The sequence below is a fragment of the Dermochelys coriacea genome, chromosome 3, assembly GCF_009764565.3.
Source record: "Dermochelys coriacea isolate rDerCor1 chromosome 3, rDerCor1.pri.v4, whole genome shotgun sequence".
Lineage (NCBI taxonomy): Eukaryota > Metazoa > Chordata > Testudines > Dermochelyidae > Dermochelys > Dermochelys coriacea.
In genome coordinates, this window is record NC_050070.1 from 198,881,832 (window position 1) to 198,900,196 (window position 18,365).

At 42.9% G+C, this 18,365-nt stretch overlaps 1 protein-coding gene across 4 annotated transcripts in view; it reads right to left on the reverse strand.

Moving 5' to 3' along the window:
* MACROD2 (mono-ADP ribosylhydrolase 2) overlaps nt 1-18,365 on the reverse strand; it is a 1,347,099-nt gene that overhangs the window by 1,187,052 nt on the left and 141,682 nt on the right. The window lies entirely within an intron of this gene.

Consider the following 18,365-nt stretch of genomic DNA (forward strand, 5'->3'; position numbering starts at 1 on the left):
GAATTTATCTTTAAACAAAATACTGAAATAGCAGTAATTTAAACAATCAAAACATTTGCCTTAAAAAAAAAAGCAAAAAAAAAAAAGCTTGGTTACGTAAAACTACTGTACATTGCTTTCAGTCTAAATTTCAAATTCCAGTCTCTGTGCAACTCCAGTCTCTATGCAACTCCCTAACTGTGAGTTGCTAAGCATTATAAAACAAGGAGAGTTACATGTATTTTGTAAATGTTTTCTACTCTGAATATGTCAAACTATTTTTCCTCATATATTCTCCTGAAGCCCTGTGACTCCTTTTCTAGCAATCCATTTTGAGGCCCTTTCATGTAAGATGAAGAGAAGTATCAGAAAATTTCACTTGCAAGTGTATTAGATATTCTCTCTTACACTAGGCTTTTTTATCCATTTCTAAAAAGATTAACAAGCAGCGCCTGGTGACAGAAGGAAACAAAGCAGCTCCCAATGTTAAAAAAAAAATAGCAACAAGATGATCAAAAATTCGAGAATATAAAACAGTCGAAGAGGAATGATAAGGTTTAACAAGGTAACATACTTGACTATCACCCCTGCAAATTCTCTCTCTCATTCAGATTGTATACCTCAGAAAAGCAATATTTTAAAGACAAAAAATTGTGAACTTAGCCTTTATGAGCAGTATGACATGTTTCTGCTATGTAGTGTCACAAACCAGCAAGACAAATCTAAGACCAAAATCCTCACTAATGGTATCTCACTTAAATACAATACCCAAGACTAGATTCATTTAATGTTGTAACACAACTATTTAATCAGTGAAGTGAAACTCAGCTTTAAGTAGGCAGCTTACTTCAGAGTGCCTTTAATTCACATGCCAGAGGCCTTATGTCAAATTTAACTCAGATTCATGGAAGCGGTTTTCAAAAAATCCTGATTATACTGAAAGCTTTTGTCAGTACAAATATCTGAGGCAATTAAATAACCATAGTGGCCTAGCCGCATTCCCCTGCTTCTGGCAAGGATGGATCTAAAACTGCTCCAAGAAAACCCTCTTATATGAATTTTACTTTTAAAAAGATGTTTTGAACTATTTACAACAATCTAGAACTCTTTGTAAATTTAAATAGCCTAGCAGCTTAATTAATCCTATCAAAGGGGTTCATCTATCGCTCCAAAAGTGTCAATATCAGAAAACCTTGTGACCAACTAAACTGCACTGCAAAACAACCTTTGTAAAACAAAATCTGTAAGAATGTTCATATGAAAATATACATGTGAATATATAAATTCAAATCCAATACATGTACTCTTCACATTTTTAATTACCAAGACTGAGTCAAGTAACATTAATATTTCGAACAGTTCACAGTCAGAATTCTCTTCCCCTCCCCACATAGGGAGGGGGAAGAGAAAGTTAAAGGGCTCCACCTCTTCTTCTTTCATCTTTGTTGCCACAACTGATGGAGGCAGCATTATGAGCTGATCTTGAAAGGAGAAGCAGCAACTCTCACTATCGTCATTAGTCTACCATTTTGTGGCAGTGGAGCTTGAGAGAGAAGCGGCTGCCATCTTGATCCTTCTCAAGTCCTCCCCACTCCATTTAAGCCACTTGGTGTTTCAGTGCTGGCACATCACATATCAGATCAGGGCCATCCTTAGACATTGTGGTGCCCTTCGCAGCCCCCACGGGGAGGTTGGGGGGCAGGCCCCAGGCCTCCATGAGGGGGGCACGCCCAAGGTCTGTGGGTGGCAGGAGCAGGCTTGGGGGCTGGGAGGAAACTGCCCCCCAGCATGAGCTGGTGGAATGGAGTGGGTTGGGGCCGGGTTGCTTCACTTCCTGCCACCTGGTGATTGCAGGGCGGGCTTGACCTCACACTCATGGGGCAGTGGGAAGTGGAGTGACCTGGCCCCAGCCTGCGCCGCTTGGCTCCCAGCCTTAGGACTTGGGAGATAGGGGGGGAACTGCACCCCAGCACTCACCAGAGGCACAGAGCGGGCTGGGGCCGGGTCGCTCCATTTCCCGCCACCCGGTGAGTGCAGGATGCACCCAACCCCTGCTGCAGTGCCCCAGGACGTAGCTCAGGGGAAGGGGTGGAGTGGGGGCATGGCAGGGACGGAGGCTATGGGGAAGGGTGGAGTGGGCACGGGGTGGGAGTGGGGGCAGCTTTCCTGGCTGGCTCATCTGGCCGGGGGATCAGGCTGGCCACTGGAGCAGTGTAGGGCACCAGGAAATTTGGGGCAATTTGGTGCCCCAAATTTCCTGGTGCCCTAAAAGCTGCATAGTTTGCGTATGGGTAAGGATGGCCCTGTATCGGATTACACAACAGCAGTGTCATAGGGCAACACCCACATGGAGCAACTTCCTGCAGCAGTCCAGGTGTATGTGCACCTCAGTTTCCCCTTTATTCATCCATGCAAGGAATATTGTCTCGAGAGCAAATGCAAACCGATATTAACCCACATCAACTGCCACAGTCCACAGATGCCTTGTAGTAAAAACAGCTCCTTTCAAACCCACAAAATAAAACATTACAACTCCGCAGCAATTCAATCCCATTCAAAGATCACTATTCCCCCAAGAGTCATTAATGACTACCTTTAGCCCTCTTCCAGCCCTCCACTCAGGCCAGCTGCCAGGGGGTTTCCCACAGTGTTCCATTCACCCAGGCCTCATTGCTTGCGAGTCCACACCTGCTCCTGGGATCTACCCTCCAGCATCAAAACTCTTGTTCTGGACTCAGCTTCTCCTAACCAGGCCAGTTCTTCCCAGTCTTCCTCAGGGCCCATGCATGAGCTCTCCTATAACTCAGCAGGAGTTCTCCAGTTCTGGCCAGTCCTCACGTGATACCTTTTGCTCTTCCCATAGCTCTCTACCAGCTCTCCTCCACTGCTATTTCTGCCTAGGTCTCTCCTTTCCTCTTCAGGCAGCTCTTGCCTACCTTTCTCTGTCTTTCAGTCACTGCACTCAGGCAGCTCTGACTCACCAGGTCTCTGTTGCCCCTCAGGCCCAGGTACACTCTCAAACCAAATGGGACGTTGCTGACAAGTCACAGGTGCACTGACCCTGTTCCCTCCTAAAAGGCCAGTTACACCCTGGACAAACAGGATTTGAACAGTAAAGTGGAGTAAAATGGGTGACTTGAGCCCCTTCTCCTTTAAGGTTTGCTCAGACTGCTGCCTGGCAATATGAGAGAAGAGAAAAAAAGAGGAAGAAAAGGACTTAAAAAGGCAAAATTATCCTTTCTAGTGCTGAAACAGTTTTACATGCCTTCCTCACCCAACCCTTTGCTGATCATTGGTAAATATCAAACAGTCCCAATTATGTGTCAGGAGCTTATCCCATCCCATCCAATAATCTTGTTCATTTTAGATCCCTATCATGCTACACAATTTCCACCAGAGAACTCAAAAAAAACCAGACCTCAAAAGTTAATTATGCCACTGTGGCCTAGCTAGAAGAGAGAGCTTTTAAGTACATATATAACACATTTTAGCCTTCCCTCAAAAAATGTGCAAGGTAGTGTCCTGACCTGAATGAATGTAGGTAAGCGTAAAAATCCCAGCGACTCTACATACATCAGCGGTATTTTCTAGGCTTAAAACAGTCGTCTGTAAACCTTTATATCTGAAAACGGCATCGACTTGACACCTTGAACTTAGCACACATATACAATTACTCAATTTCATTGTGCAATGATTATTTGTGTACATAAATGCAGGTTTGTACACTACGTATACACATGACGAACAGGAAGTGTGACAGAAGAGAACTCTGTGGAACCCTCATTTAAGAGCCTTTGAGGAAAACACTTGTTGATTATTATTATCCTCCTAGCATCTCTCAGGGAACAAGCCAAAAGCAACTCAAGAGTAACCTGTTATGTTACTAATAGGGAACTGCAGTCACATAAATACCATTGTGACGTTGTACTCCATATGTTTATGGAAATATGTTTATAAGTGTAAATATGATGTAACTGGCATATGCTTTATGCAAAAGGTCTCTTGTAAGGTACCATTATAAAGCATATAATCTACTCAATGTGTTCATCCTATTTGTATGAATGTATCATTCTTGTATCTGAAATTAGGAATAAGAAATATAATTCTGAGGTCCTACTGTAGTTATGCAGTGGGGGCCATTAATGGTGGTTTGGAATCTTGATGGCCCCCATTAACTAGGACAATTGGTTATAGATGGCTCTGTTTACTTGTAAGCCTTCCTGTATACATGTGTGCCAGCGAGTGGGCAATGAAGTCTCACAGGACATGTGAACATGTCACATGATACTGAAATCCATCTTTAACTTTGTGCTTTCCCATTTAGAAGGGGGAGGGCAGAGAAAGACAAAGGATTCTAGCCTTGTGCCAAAGCTATAAAAGGGGGTGGAAGAGAACAAAGGGGGCTGCAGTCATGAGAAATTCTCTAGTTACCACCTGACCAGGAACAAGGACTGTACTCGGGGAAAGGGTGGAGTCCAGACTAAGAAGGAGTCTAGTCTGTGAAAGAAGCTTATTGAAACATCTCTGAGGGTGAGATTTACCTTATTCAGTTTCTTAATGTATTAGGCTTAGACTTGCATGTTTTTTGCTTGATGACTTACTTTGTTCCATCTGTTATTACTTAAAACCACTTAAATCCTACTTTTTATACTTAATAAAATCACTTTTGGTGTCTGGGTGCTGAAGACAAGAGCACTTGCTAAGCTGTTTTCAGTTAAGTCTGCAGCTTTGGTGGCGTGGTTCAGACCCTGGGTCAGTGTTGCAGCAGGCTTGCATGACTGGCTCAACAAGGCAGGGTTCTGGAGGTCCAACCTGGCAGAGAAAACGGGCTCAGAAGTAGTCTCAGCACATCAGGTAACAGTCCCAAGGGGGTCTCTGTGACCGAACCTGTCACACCCACCTTATAATAAGCAGTGAATAGGATAATGATTCTAAAGAAATTGACATGGACATTTGATCTTCATCTATAGCTGGACAAGAAGCCTGCCAACACCAACAATACAGTGTCCATATTATACCCAGGCAGAAAACCAACTTAGCTGGTCAAGACCCAAAGATTCCAGCTTTTACTCCTGGGGAAATTCTGTAGCAAAAATTAAAAATCCTGCACACAATATTTTAAAATTCTGCAAAATTTTGCATATTTTATTTGTCAAAATAACATTATTATATAATCACATGATTTTCAATTGTTTTTGTTACTTTCAAAATACCTGTCAGCAACTATGTCTAACAATATAGACACAAAAAATTCCCCCGGGAGTAGAGTTAAAGAAACCCCTTACGACAACACAGTTCATGTTTCACTGCCCCCTCACTCTAGGGGGCCATACTCCCACACTCTCTCCCCCCAGAGCCCAGCTGTGGAGCATGCCCCCCCTGAGCCTAGACACACAGTCCCTACCCCCAGAGCCCAGCCACAGGTTCCCCCCCCCCCAGAGCAGACACCTACACCCCTCTTCCCCAAAGCCCAGCCTCAGGGGCTTCCCCCATCCCAGACACACACACCCTGCCCTCCTAGAGCCCAGCTGCAGGGCCCCTCCAGCCCAGACACTCTCTTTCCCCGCTCGAGAGCAGTTGCGGACCCCCATCATCTCCCCCCAGATCCCAGCTGTGGGGGACCCCCCTCAGACCAGACACCTGCAATCCCTATGCCCCAGCTGCAGGCCCCCACAGCCCATTCAATTGCATCCCTACAACTCAGAGCTCAGCTGCGGGGGCTCCCCCAGCCCAGACACTACCCCTCCCTGAGAGCAGCTTCAGAACCCCTCCACACCTCAGCCCAGACACTCGCACCACCGCCACAAAGCCCAGATGCAGGGCCTCCCCAAGCCCAGACACTCGCACCACCTCCACCCAGAGCACAGGGATCCAGAGGGAGAGGGATGCTGGGTCCCAGGCTTATGTAGAATTTCCTGCACCACTCTGCCGCCTTTCTTCAGGTTGTGCTGGGAACTGCAGCTACCCAGAACCCCCCAGCTCCCTCCGTCTCCCCCGCAGCAGTGTCTTCTATTTGTGAACTGGGCTCTGCCAGGTCCAGCAGCCGCTAGTGGCGGCCAGCCGCTCTGCAGCTCATTTGGGGGGGGGGGGGAAATTCTGCGCAAAACATTAATTTCTGCACAAATTCTGCATTGTGCAATGGTGCAGAACTCCCCCAGGAGTAAGCTAATGCTGGTGGTTCCCTTGCCACAACCTTCACTATCATCCTACCAAAAAAGGAGTATTTAAAACAGCAATAATTGGACAGTTTAACTTGAGTGATGGTTTCTAGGAGTTTAACGTCAAACATGCAGATTGTGCCATTTCAGTCCTAGGCCACTCTGACTGAGAGAAACACATGGAAAAACTAGAAATACTTAACTGAGGCTCAGAGACAAAGATCAGAGAGCAACCTTCTCCATACTACCCATTCTGTACATGGTCTAGGATAGAGGGATTCATGTACATGTGGTCTCAATCCAGTAGTTTTCATGAATAAATTCACCTTAAATATTTTAGAAAGGTAAATAATTATGCATTGGAACAAACACAAAACTGGCAGGGACTTCAACCAGGGTCTCCCACATGCCAGGTGAATACTCTAAACCACCTGGCTACAGAGTCAATATCGGTCTCTTTCTCTGGTCCAATAAGTACATAAAGTGAAACAGCTCCTACAAAAGATTGAAAGAAAAACTGGCTCTATAGCTCAATGCTAAGGGCATTTGCCTTACATGTAGGAGAGGCAGGTTCAAGTCCCTGCTCTGAACTGGACAACTGGACAAGTGCCCTAACTACCAGCATGTTGGCTATTTTGGGGTCTCATATATATGTATATTCTCAGTTTACGGAGATAGATATATATATAGAGAGATATAGATAGATAGATACATAGATATAGATATACACACACACACCCCCCTTTAAACTGAGAATAAATATATACGAGACCCCAAAATGGCCAACAAATACATACACACACACACACACACACACACACACACACACTCTCTCTCTCTCTCTCTCTCTCTCTCCCCCCCCCCCCCGCCCCATCATGGGCCTGAGAAACCTTCCCAACGAAGGTTTCATTGAAACATACGTTTCTGTGAAAAGTTTCAGTTTTGATTAATTGATATTTTCCTGATGAAAAAATTGTCAAAAATCCCCAACCAGTAGTAGTAAAGAGAACAAGACTTTAAAGATATAGATTGACAATTCATGAATGGGTTTTTCAGCTTCTGTTATATACTCAAGAGGGTTGCGACACATAGTATTTTTTCCTGTGATTTTCTTTCTTCAATTTATGTCTCAGGAAAATGAAACTGAGACTTTGGAAGTGAAAAAACAAATCACTCCTTAACTACACAGAGAAATATGATCTCTCCATGACTCATGGAAGCCAAGCAAGCATGAATGGTGTGAAGAATGTCTTGAAATACACAGACTGACGCTACTATAGAAAAAAGAAGAGATGATTATCTCTCCTCTCAAGAGCATCAGACACAGAGGATTTAAGGGGATTAGATGGCATCATCTCAAACCAACACAGGATGAGTTATGTATGCTAAATAGAGGAGGCATTTTTAAATTAACCAGTTGGAGATAGCCAAGAAGAGTTATACCATCTGACTTAAACAGTGTCCGAAGAAAAAACAGGAAGGGAAGTGGCCCCAAAGTAATAAAAACAGAGTTGAGACACAGAAAAGTGATGTGGTCTCAGTCAGTCATTCGCATGCTTCTTGGTTCCTAAGAAATACCGTCTGTTTCTAAATTCATTTCAGCTTTCCTCGTGATACAACTTTCTAGTAGCATTAGTTGTTCATAGAAGAGCTCTGTGTAGCTCCAAAGTTTGTATCTTCCACTAACAGATGTTGGTCCAATAAAAGAGATTACCTCACCTACCTTATCCCTAGTCTCCTGAGTACATTAATTAGATTTTTAATAAAGCAGTTCTCTGCATATTCCATTTTTTCTATGGTTCTTTCACTGTAACAGCTTTAGGCCTGGAAAGTCATCTGAATAAACACCACTAATAGCTCTTCCAAAATGCATTACATTTTAATGTCCTGTCATTCCCTGAAAAAAAAAAAAAAAAAAAAAAAAGAGTTACTAACCTGTTCCATAACTGTTGGTCTTTGGAATGTGTTGCATGTGTCCATTCCACTCTTGATGTCTGTGAGCTTAGCACACAGCGGTCAGAAACTTTTTCCCCCAGTGGTACTTGTCAGATGGCTCAAGCACCTCCTGCTGCCACATGCCACTGTGTGCAGATATCAAGGGCAGAGTTGACCCCAGCCCCACTCTGTTCCTTCTTGCCAGAACATCATTGTAGAGGGATAGGAAGGAGGGTCGTGGAAGGGACACGTGTTCAACTGCCAATCTATCAGTAAGGAAGGCCACCTCTCTCCATCTTCCCCAGCAAAGAACCAGTCATTTTGTTCACTTCCCCCTTTTCTCCCCACAGTAGGCTCTGAGCTCCCTTTGTAGAACATATGTTTTCAGAACTTCTGTATTAATTTTTTTTCTAAAGCTGAAAATTGCTTTAAAGTTGATGTCTTCAAGCGAACACCTAAATTTGATAATTTGTGTTTAATGCTATTTTTAGAGACCCTATGAGTTCAAATCCTTCTGCAGTAGGCTCTTCTGTCTGAGGTAAACATCAGACAAATCTAAAAGAATCAGAAAACGCTTCTTGTATTTCCTTATCCAGATCTTCATTGAAAGGGGGCTTTTACCTTTTCTGCTTCCAGGTAGAAAGCTCTGACACGCAGAAAGCAGAAGTCTTTAACTGGGTCCAGGGTGAGTGGAGAGTTGAGCTCAATAGCCATTCTCACAGCAACCTGACAAAATAATTGTGGAGTGTAATGCTTCCTTGCTGACTGCACCAGCATTTCCAGTAGTAAGCTTTCTTATGTATGGGGCTCCCACAGCTTTGTGTAGCAGGTCCCCATAGACATTGACAGTTGCAGTGTCCCCTTTGATTGGAAGACCGGTTTACTGCCATGGACACCAGTTCCTTCCTTTTTTAATTTAGGGATGCATTCTCTGTTGAACCTAGGGATCTTCCTCCTAGGGCCAAGCACTTGAACTTGAGTGGGTGGGTGAGATTCTGTGGCCTGCATTGTGCAGGAGGTCGGACTAGATGATCAGAATGGTTCCTTCTGACCTTAGTTTCTATGAATCTATGAATACATCTCTAAGAACAAGAGTTATAGAACAGGTTAGGAACCGTTTTTTTCTTTGAGTGGTTGCACATGTGCATTCCGTTCTTGGTGACTTATAAGCCTTGAAACAGGAGGTAGGATTGGAGTCTATCTAAATAAATATAGGAGGACAACTCATCCAACTCTAGCATGGTCTCTTGAGTCTTGAGTAATAGATAATAGCAAGGGGGACAGGACTGATCTGGAGACTGAGGGAAAGAATTCAATGCTAGGCACAGGACAGGTAGATGCGGGGGTGAGAGCTGCTGCAGCGGGGGCTAAAATCACTTTACCCAATAAATATGGAAGAGTGGGCAACACTAGCTGTCATGCACACACTGGGGATGGACAGGGTAAGTTCAAAAAATCAAAAGACAGATTGAAAAACAATGTAATTTTTTTTTTAAATCTCATGATTTTGGGGGAGGGTCTGGCATGATTTTTGATCTCTTGAGGCTGGCAATACTGAAATCTTGGACATTCCTTCGGAGACTACCAACAAAAATGTCAATAGTGCCATTTTCAGTGGGAGGAGGGTACGAAAGGGATACCTGTACATAAGGAGCTGGATAGAAGCCAGCAATTTGTTTCGAACTGTCCACAGAAAAAGGAGTCAAATATTAACCTTCAAATCATTGTCCACCAGGGCTGCATTTGGACAGGTGATTTACTGCTGTTAAGTCTCATATACTCTTTAATTAACCCCACTACTTATGACTCCACAATCTCTTAAGAAAAATGCTTTTCTGTTACATTCTCATATCAAATCATTTTCTCTGTCATACTTATTAAAGTTCCCCCTTAAATCATAGAATGTAAGTACTTTTTTTAAAAAACAAGACTTTATGGAAGTGAATGTAGAGATATTCCCATCCAATGAGCAGGATGAAGATTTTACAGATGTAAGCTACAGTCACGTAAGGAGTTGGACATGTCCATTTAGTTCAGTGGTGCTCCATGTGGGCACCAGGCTATGCCCATAAGGAGTTCATGACAGGCTATGGGGTTATGGGAGTACAATGAAAAGAATAGTTTTATAATCACTCTAATTAGCTGTCTCAAAAAAAAAAAAGGAGGCATTTGTATTACAGAAACAAATATTTTGACTTTATTCTCAGTTTAAAGATGTAGGACAGTAATTCAACTTAAATGACTGATTTTAATCTTTCACGACATAGGAAATGTCATGGACATCATACATATTAAAATGTTTGCAAACTGAAAGCTGTAGAACATTTGGTGTATGTATCATGTTTCCAGATTTCAGGAAATAAGAGTTATCATAAAATTCCAGACATCATTAAATAAGATCCTGTGAGATATACATTGGGGACCACCTCTAACAGGCAACCAAATGCCATGACCATTTTAATGGTATCCACAAGGTTTCCAACACAATTCTGTTTGACCTTTAGTGAAAATACCACTTTTACGAAGCAACCTATGTTTCTAGTCCTACAATTGGTCACTTAACACAAGTTTCACTGTACATAAAACCAAACCAGAACACTTTCATAGTTCTATTGGATCTAGCAATCACATTAAGAATTATTTTTACATATGAAGCTTACTGCAGGAAATTCTATTCCTTTTGAACATTGGAGGGCAAAACAGTAAAAGTATGCTAGCACCCACGTTTACAGCCATGCTCAAAATGAAGTACTGCATATTATATAACTGAAGACAAATACCAACATATTTTAATTATTCATGAACGTCATTCTGTGCTCTCTGAGGGAAACAGATTGAAGGCAAAGCTTATCATTTTGATATCCTAAGGATGCAGTGCGCTTTTGATTAGCCAAGTACTAATCACATTACAATATACCTTTTTGAAGATTTTTGAAATACATTTATCATGCTGAATTCTACTTGTCCTGTTTCATTTAAAAAGAGTAATGGCTCCTAATGAGATTGTTTATTTACTAAACAACATTACATGTTTTACATTCTGAAAGTGAGATCATTTATAAGCACAACCTACAAGCTACATGGTTTATAATAAATGTGAATAAAGTATCAAGAATATTCACCTAACTGCATCGCTCCATTAAAAGGACACTAGCATTCTCATTTAAAAAAAAAAAGTTGCCTCTTGTGTTTTGTAATGTTTTCCCATTCTTTTAGACTTACACATTTTATTGTCAGAATGACCTGGTATATCTTTATTGACTAAGATATTGTAAGTAAGCTTTCTTCTCAATAAAAGGTATGTGTTTTAATAGTTCAGTCAGTATTTACATACCATACGTGTTCTTTTCAGCCATCATTATAGCCCTCCTTGGGTTTACTTCAGGGGATAAAGCACTTAAATATGAAACTAACAATGGCATAGGTTGGCTGGCCCTTTAAGGAGAGATGGGCTCAGACTTAACCTGTGACAGATCACTTACCCCCAGCTGATCGATCAGGTGCCCCAATTCAATCATCAGACCCATCTGGGAGAAGAGTTGGATGATTGCCAGAAAGGGCTCAGCGAGCTCGGCTGGGAATGTTAGCTGCAGGATGGAGGTTACCTCCTGTGACTGGCCCTAAAGCAAAAGGGAGGCAAGGGAGGTGACGGCCCTACATGGCTGGCCGGTGGCAGTCAGCGCCTCATACAGAAGGCCTGGATGTAGACTGAGAATAAAACATCCAGGGGAGAAAGTGCTCCAGGGAAGAAGCCCTGAGGGTGAGAGACTTGGGTAAGAGCCAGCCCTGCAGGGATAACGTCTGGAGAGCCAGCACTCTATTCTTCTTTTGTATGGCTGGTGTAGAGCAGCAACTACAATTTCACTCAAGTTGATCGAGCCAAATGGCTATATCAGGAGTAACAGAATTTATTGCAGTGATGCTGCCTTCATATTTATAAATTGGGCAGTAGGTGGTGATATGTTTGATGGTCTGTTGTGGGGAGCCACACTCACAGGCCAGGGAGTCCTTGATTTTCCATTTGTGCATTAGATGTCCACATCAACCAGGGTTGATTTGGATTCGGATCAGAGTTGACCAAGATGACTGTGGAAGGTCGAACCTAGGAACCTTCTGCTTGGGATCCGGCACAAGGTGATTATTTTTTAAGTCTTCTTTAGCCCAATCTGCTTTCCAAGCTTCCTTCAGATCATAGCCCAATTGCATGAGGCTTAGCAAATGTTTCCAGAAAGGCTTGTGGGACTTAAGACATTGGGGCGGGGCATTATTAAGGTCTTCGTGGACAGGAAGACACCCGTTTTCCCAGGTATGCTGAGCTTCACGGATTGTTGAAGCAGTTCCGTGTATCGACAGAGAAGCAATGTTGGACAGAACAAGTAACCATGGTGTTGGAGTCCACTTAAGGGTTCCAATGATGCACCACATTACTGGGTGTCAACAAGTCACATGTGGCTGCATCTGCTCCATACCAGTGCACAATATCCAGCTACTGAATATAAAAGTGCTATTGAAGATATCCATAACACTGATGCCAATGCACGACAGGTTGTACCTGCTAGTTTCTGAATTATGTTGACTCTCATTTTTATCTTTGCAGCTACCTTCTCAAGATGATCATAGAACATGAGGATACAGTCGAATTTACAGGGACAGGCTTGAGCCTACAGCTGGGATGCCCTGCCCCACCTTAGGACGGGGCTGAATAAACAGGAAAAGGAAGCTGAACAAGAGAGTGGAAAGTAGAAGTCGTATAGGCAGTTCTGACTGATAGTTGTTTTCTTTCTGGATCTAGGATACCAGCATAACTAGAAGGTTTGTTTGTGGATTTCAGTTTGGGAGCTGAACCAGGATTCTGAGGTGAGAACGTAACCAACTTTTTATTTGAACTACTCCTGTCCCGAAGCCTTATTTAACAAAAAAGGACATGCTACTTTGTTAGTGTGTGTTGGCTTCTCCTTTCCATTAGAGCTGTTAAAGTGAACCTACTGACACCACAATCATAGGAAATTGAAGTGGGGGGCACCTGCAGTGCCACACCATGCCACAGGGGGCTTGTATAGACTGCTCAAACCTATACACAGTGTTATACTGATTTTGTTAGTTGATGTAACAAGATCTTCCTGAGAACACTGAGCACGTAAAAGTTCTTTGACAGACGAGCATCAAAACTATGCCAAATAGTTTGGCTTCAAGGACATCTTCAGTCTAGTTTGAAACAATTAAACTCCCTCTTCAGTATTACTTTGATTGCTTCATTGGTCCGAAAAAACCCCAACAGTACTACTTTGTATCTGTTCAGTCCTGGGAGTGTGAATCACTAGAATCTCTTTGGCATCGAGGTCTCTGGTATTAGGGAATAACGTAAAGCAATATTAGTCAATGTATCTGAAGCAGCTAAACTCTATTTAGAAATATCAGAGAAATTCCTTTTATGTATATATTACAAGATAATTTTCATAATAAAATAAGTTATCATAGAATCATAGAATATCAGGATTGGAAGGGACCTCAGGAGGCCTCTAGTCCAACCCCCTGCTCAAAGCAGGACCAATCCCCAACTAAAGCATCCCAGCCAGGGCTTTGTCAAGCCTGACCTTAAAAACTTCTAAGGAAGGAGATTCCACCACCTCCCTAGGTAACGCATTCCAGTGTTTCACCACCTCCTAGTGAAAAGGTTTTTCCTAATATCCAACCTAAACCTCCCCCACTGCAATTTGAGACCATTACTCCTCGTTCTGTCATCTGCTACCACTGAGAACAGTCTAGATCCATCCTCTTTGGAACCCCCTTTCAGGTAGTTGAAAGCAGCTATCAAATCCCCCCTCATTCTTCTCTTCTGCAGACTAAACAATCCCAGTTCCCTCAGCCTCTCCTCATAAGTCATGTGTTCCAGTCCCCTAATCATTTTTGTTGCCCTCTGCTGGACTCTCTCCAATTTGTCTACATCCTTCTTGTAGTGTGGAGCCCAAAACTGGACACAGTACTCCAGATGAGGCCTCACCAATGTCGAATAGAGGGGAACGATCACGTTCCTCAATCTGCTGGCAATGCCCCTACTTATACATCCAAAAATGCCATTGGCCTTCTCAGCAACACTGGCACACTGTTGACTCATATCCAACTTCTTGTTCACTATAACCCCTAGGTCCTTTTCTGTAGAACTGCTGCCTAGCCATTCCGTCCCTAGTCTGTAGCAGTGCATGGGATTCTTCCGTCCTAAGTGCAGGACTCTGCACTTGTCCTTGTTGTCCTCATCAAATTTCTTTTGGCCCACTCCTCTAATTTGTCTTGGGCCCTCTGTATCCTATCCCTACCCTCCAGCATATCTACCTCTCCTCCCAGTTTAGTGTCATCTGCAAACTTGCTGAGCGTGCAATCCACACCATCCTCCAGATCATTAATGAAGATATTGAACAAAACCTGCCCAAGGACCGACCCTTGGGGCACTCCGCTTGATACCGGCTGCCAACTAGACATGGAGCCATTGATCACTACCCATTGAGCCAGACAATCTAGCCAGCTTTCTATCCACCTTATAGTCCATTCATCCAGCCCATACTTCTTTAACTTGCTGGCAAGAATACTGTGGGAGACCATATCAAAAGCTTTGCTGAAGTCAAGGAACAATACGTCCACTGCTTTCCCCTCATCCACAGAGCCAGTTATCTCCTCATAGAAGGCAATTAGATTAGTCAGGCATGACTTGCCCTTGGTGAATCCATGCTGACTGTTCCTGATCACTTTCCTCTCCTCTAAGTGCTTCAGAATTGCTTCCTTGAGGACCTGCTCCATGATTTTTCCAGGGGCTGAGGTGAGGCAAACTGGCCTGTAGTTTCCAGGATCCTCTTTTTTCCCTTTTTTAAAGATGGGCACTACATTAGCCTTTTTCCAGTCATCCGGGACCTCCCACGATAGCCATGAGTTTTCAAAGATAATGGCCAATGGCTCTGCAATCACATCCGCCAACTCCTTTAGCACCCTCGGATGCAGCGCATCCGACCCCATGGACTTGTGCTCATCCAGCTTTTCTAAATAATCCCGAAGCACTTCTTTCTCCACAGAGGGCTGGTCACCTCCTCCCCATGCTGTGCTGCCCAGTGCAGCAGTCTGGGAGCTGACCTTGTTCGTGAAGACAGAGGCAAAAAAAGCATTGAGTACATTAGCTTTTTCCACATCCTCTGTCACTAGCTTGCCTCCCTCATTCAGTAAGGGCCTACACTTTCCTTGACTTTCTTCTTGTTGCTAACATACCTGAAGAAATCCTACATGTTACTCTTAACATCTCTTTCTAGCTGCAATTCCAGGTGTGATTTGGCCTTCCTGATTTCACTCCTGCATGCCCAAGCAATATTTTTATACTCTTCCCTGGTCATTTGTCCAATCTTCCACTTCTTGTCAGCTTCTTTTTTGTGTTTAAGATCAGCAAGGATTTCACTATTAAGCCAAGTTGGTCGCCTGCCATATTTACTGTTCTTTCTACACATCGGGTTGGTTTGTTCCTGCAACTTCAATAAGGATTCTTTAAAATATAGCCAGCTCTCCTGGACTCCTTTCCCCCTCATGTTATTCTTCCAGGGGATCCTGCCCATCAGTTCCCTGAGGTTGTCAAAGTCTGCTTTTCTGAAGACCAGGGTCCGTATTCTGCTGCTCTCCTTTCTTCCTTGTGTCAGGATCCTGAACTCGACCATCTCATGGTCACGGCCTCCCAGGTTTCCATCCACTTTTGCTTCCCCTACTAATTCGTCCCGGTCTGTGAGCAGCAGGTCAAGAAGAGCTCTGTCCCTAGTTGGTTCCTCCAGCACTTGCACCAGGAAATTGTCCCCTACACTTTCCAAAAACTTCCTGGATTGTCTGTGCACCGCTGTATTGCTCTCCCTATGTTAATCAACATCTCAGGTCTCTCTCCATTACTAGGATTCTTTAACCAAAATGAAATATTAAAGAGCTGCAACACAGTAGTTTTTGTTGTGTGCATTTAAATACTGCTTGAAAATTTTACCTGCTACCTACAAGTCAGGTGACTAAAAGTACTATGTAGACTACAATATAAAAAGAGGGGCATCCAGCAGTGTGAAGCTGACATGATCTCTTCTACTGCACAGTAAAAAACAGCAGTGAAATTGATCAATTTCATCAACTTCACTCTGCTGCTACTTGGAAAAGCTCTAAGCCAAGGGATCTCAAAGTCCTGGCCTGTAGGCTATCTGTGGCCTGAGAACCGCCCCACTGCAGCCCATGGAGAAGAGATGCATGCAGACATGCTGCCAGCAATGTCTGCTGCAGGCACTGCCCCCCACAGCTCCCATTGGCTGGGGGAGAGGGACAGAGATTGCATCACTAGTTGCCGGGCAGAGTCAGCCATGGAGGCAGCATACCGAACACAACTCTCTAATGACCACCTTGCTGCAATCCTGAAGGTTTCAACCGCTCAGTCATTAAGGCAAAACATCAATAAACTGACAGAACTGAAGCGTTGCCAGGTGTCTGGCAAACACTAAAAACTCTCTGGCAGGCGAAGAATTGTATAAATGTATACGACAGTTATTATTTCTAAGAAATTCGAAATAAAAAATACAATATAAACATTTTCTTTTCTGAATGCCATCTTCAGTGACATTATTGGCCCACTGGGAGGATTTGAGGACTGGCACTGGCCCTCAGGTAAATTGAGTTTTAGACCCCTGCTCTAAGCTGCATCAGACACACTAAAAAGAAAAAGGAGTACTTGTGGCACCTTAGAGACTAACAAATTTATTAGAGCATAAGCTTTCGTGAGCTACAGCTCACTTCATCGGATGCTTATGCATCGGAAAGCTTATGCTCTAATAAATTTGTTAGTCTCTAAGGTGCCACAAGTACTCCTTTTCTTTTTTGCGAATACAGACTAACACGGCTGCTACTCTGAAACCTATCAGACACACTGAAGCTGTTTATTCTCAGATTCTGGAAGGTAACATTGAACCGAGGTTTGGAGATTTTTTACAGCCATAAAGGCTTCTTATGGTTTTCTTTCCACCTTCAGTTAAATACTGCAAAAATTAGTAGTTAGAAACTGTAAACATTGAAAATTCACTCACCAATGACAAATTGCAAAGTGGAATTTTCAAACCCAAATATTATAAATAAATTTAAGACGACGAGTACAATGGTACTTATTGTTCTATAATTTACGTAGGGATATTTTCCTGTATGTTTTCCTTTCCAATACTTTTCATGCATTCAACAATTTCTCAGATCTTAACAGTTTACCTACTATTCTAGGGTTCAGATAAAATGTTGATAAAAAAAAATCTATTTCAAACAGTTTTAGCAACATCACCACCCAGAGATCCTAGCTGACAATGTCATTACTGACATCAGTAAGACTTCTCTAAAAAATGTGTTGTTTAAACTTTTCAGTTCTCCAGAGGATTAAGTTAAACAGCCAAATCACTGAAATGCTCGACTCACTTTCCAAAAGAACAAGCAATGCAAGAAACTATTAAAAAATACAATGAAAATTGTTGTACCTTTTTGACAAAAACCATGGCTCGCACATATCAAGTCAAACAATACCAGAGAACTAGTCTGAGTCGAACACTCCATTTACTACCTCAAAGTACTTCTAATTTCTACACTTAAACTGTGAGGAACATAAGGAGAAGCAAAGGACATTTCCTTTTCTATTTCACTAAGGAACACTTCGGGGAGAGGGGGTGTTTCATGAAGAAATGGATCCTGCATTGACTGAAAACTAGCAAGCTCTGAAGAAGGACTTTGAGAGTGAGAAACTGCTTTAGGTAAGGGTTGTAGCCTGTTAAATTAAATCTTATTCTCGAGAAAGTGTGTTATATTTTTGTTTTATTTGTAACCATTTCTGTTTTCATTAGTCTTATGTAATACCCACTTGAATCTGTTCTTTGTTGTTAATCTTATATTTGTTACCATTATAAATAGGCGACAGTTCTGTTTTATAAGAGACCTGATCCTGAGTTGTAACTTTCCAGATGTTGTTCCACTCTCTCTTTGGGGACAGCTTACCTGGTAATTCCTGTGAGTGTCCAGTGACAGGCTGGATGCTAAAGGGAAGAATTCTTCAAAGGAGGTTTGGGGATTAGGATGCACCCAACATTAACCAGTAAAGCAAAACAGGACCGGCAGAATCCTGAGGAGAGTGTTTGAATGGTTGAAAGGCTGGCAGCATATAAAAGCTGACCACTACCTATCACAAGATAGGTTTCAGAGTAGCAGCCGTGTTAGTCTGTATTCGCAAAAAGAAAAGCAGTACTTGAGGCACCTTAGAGACTAACAAAT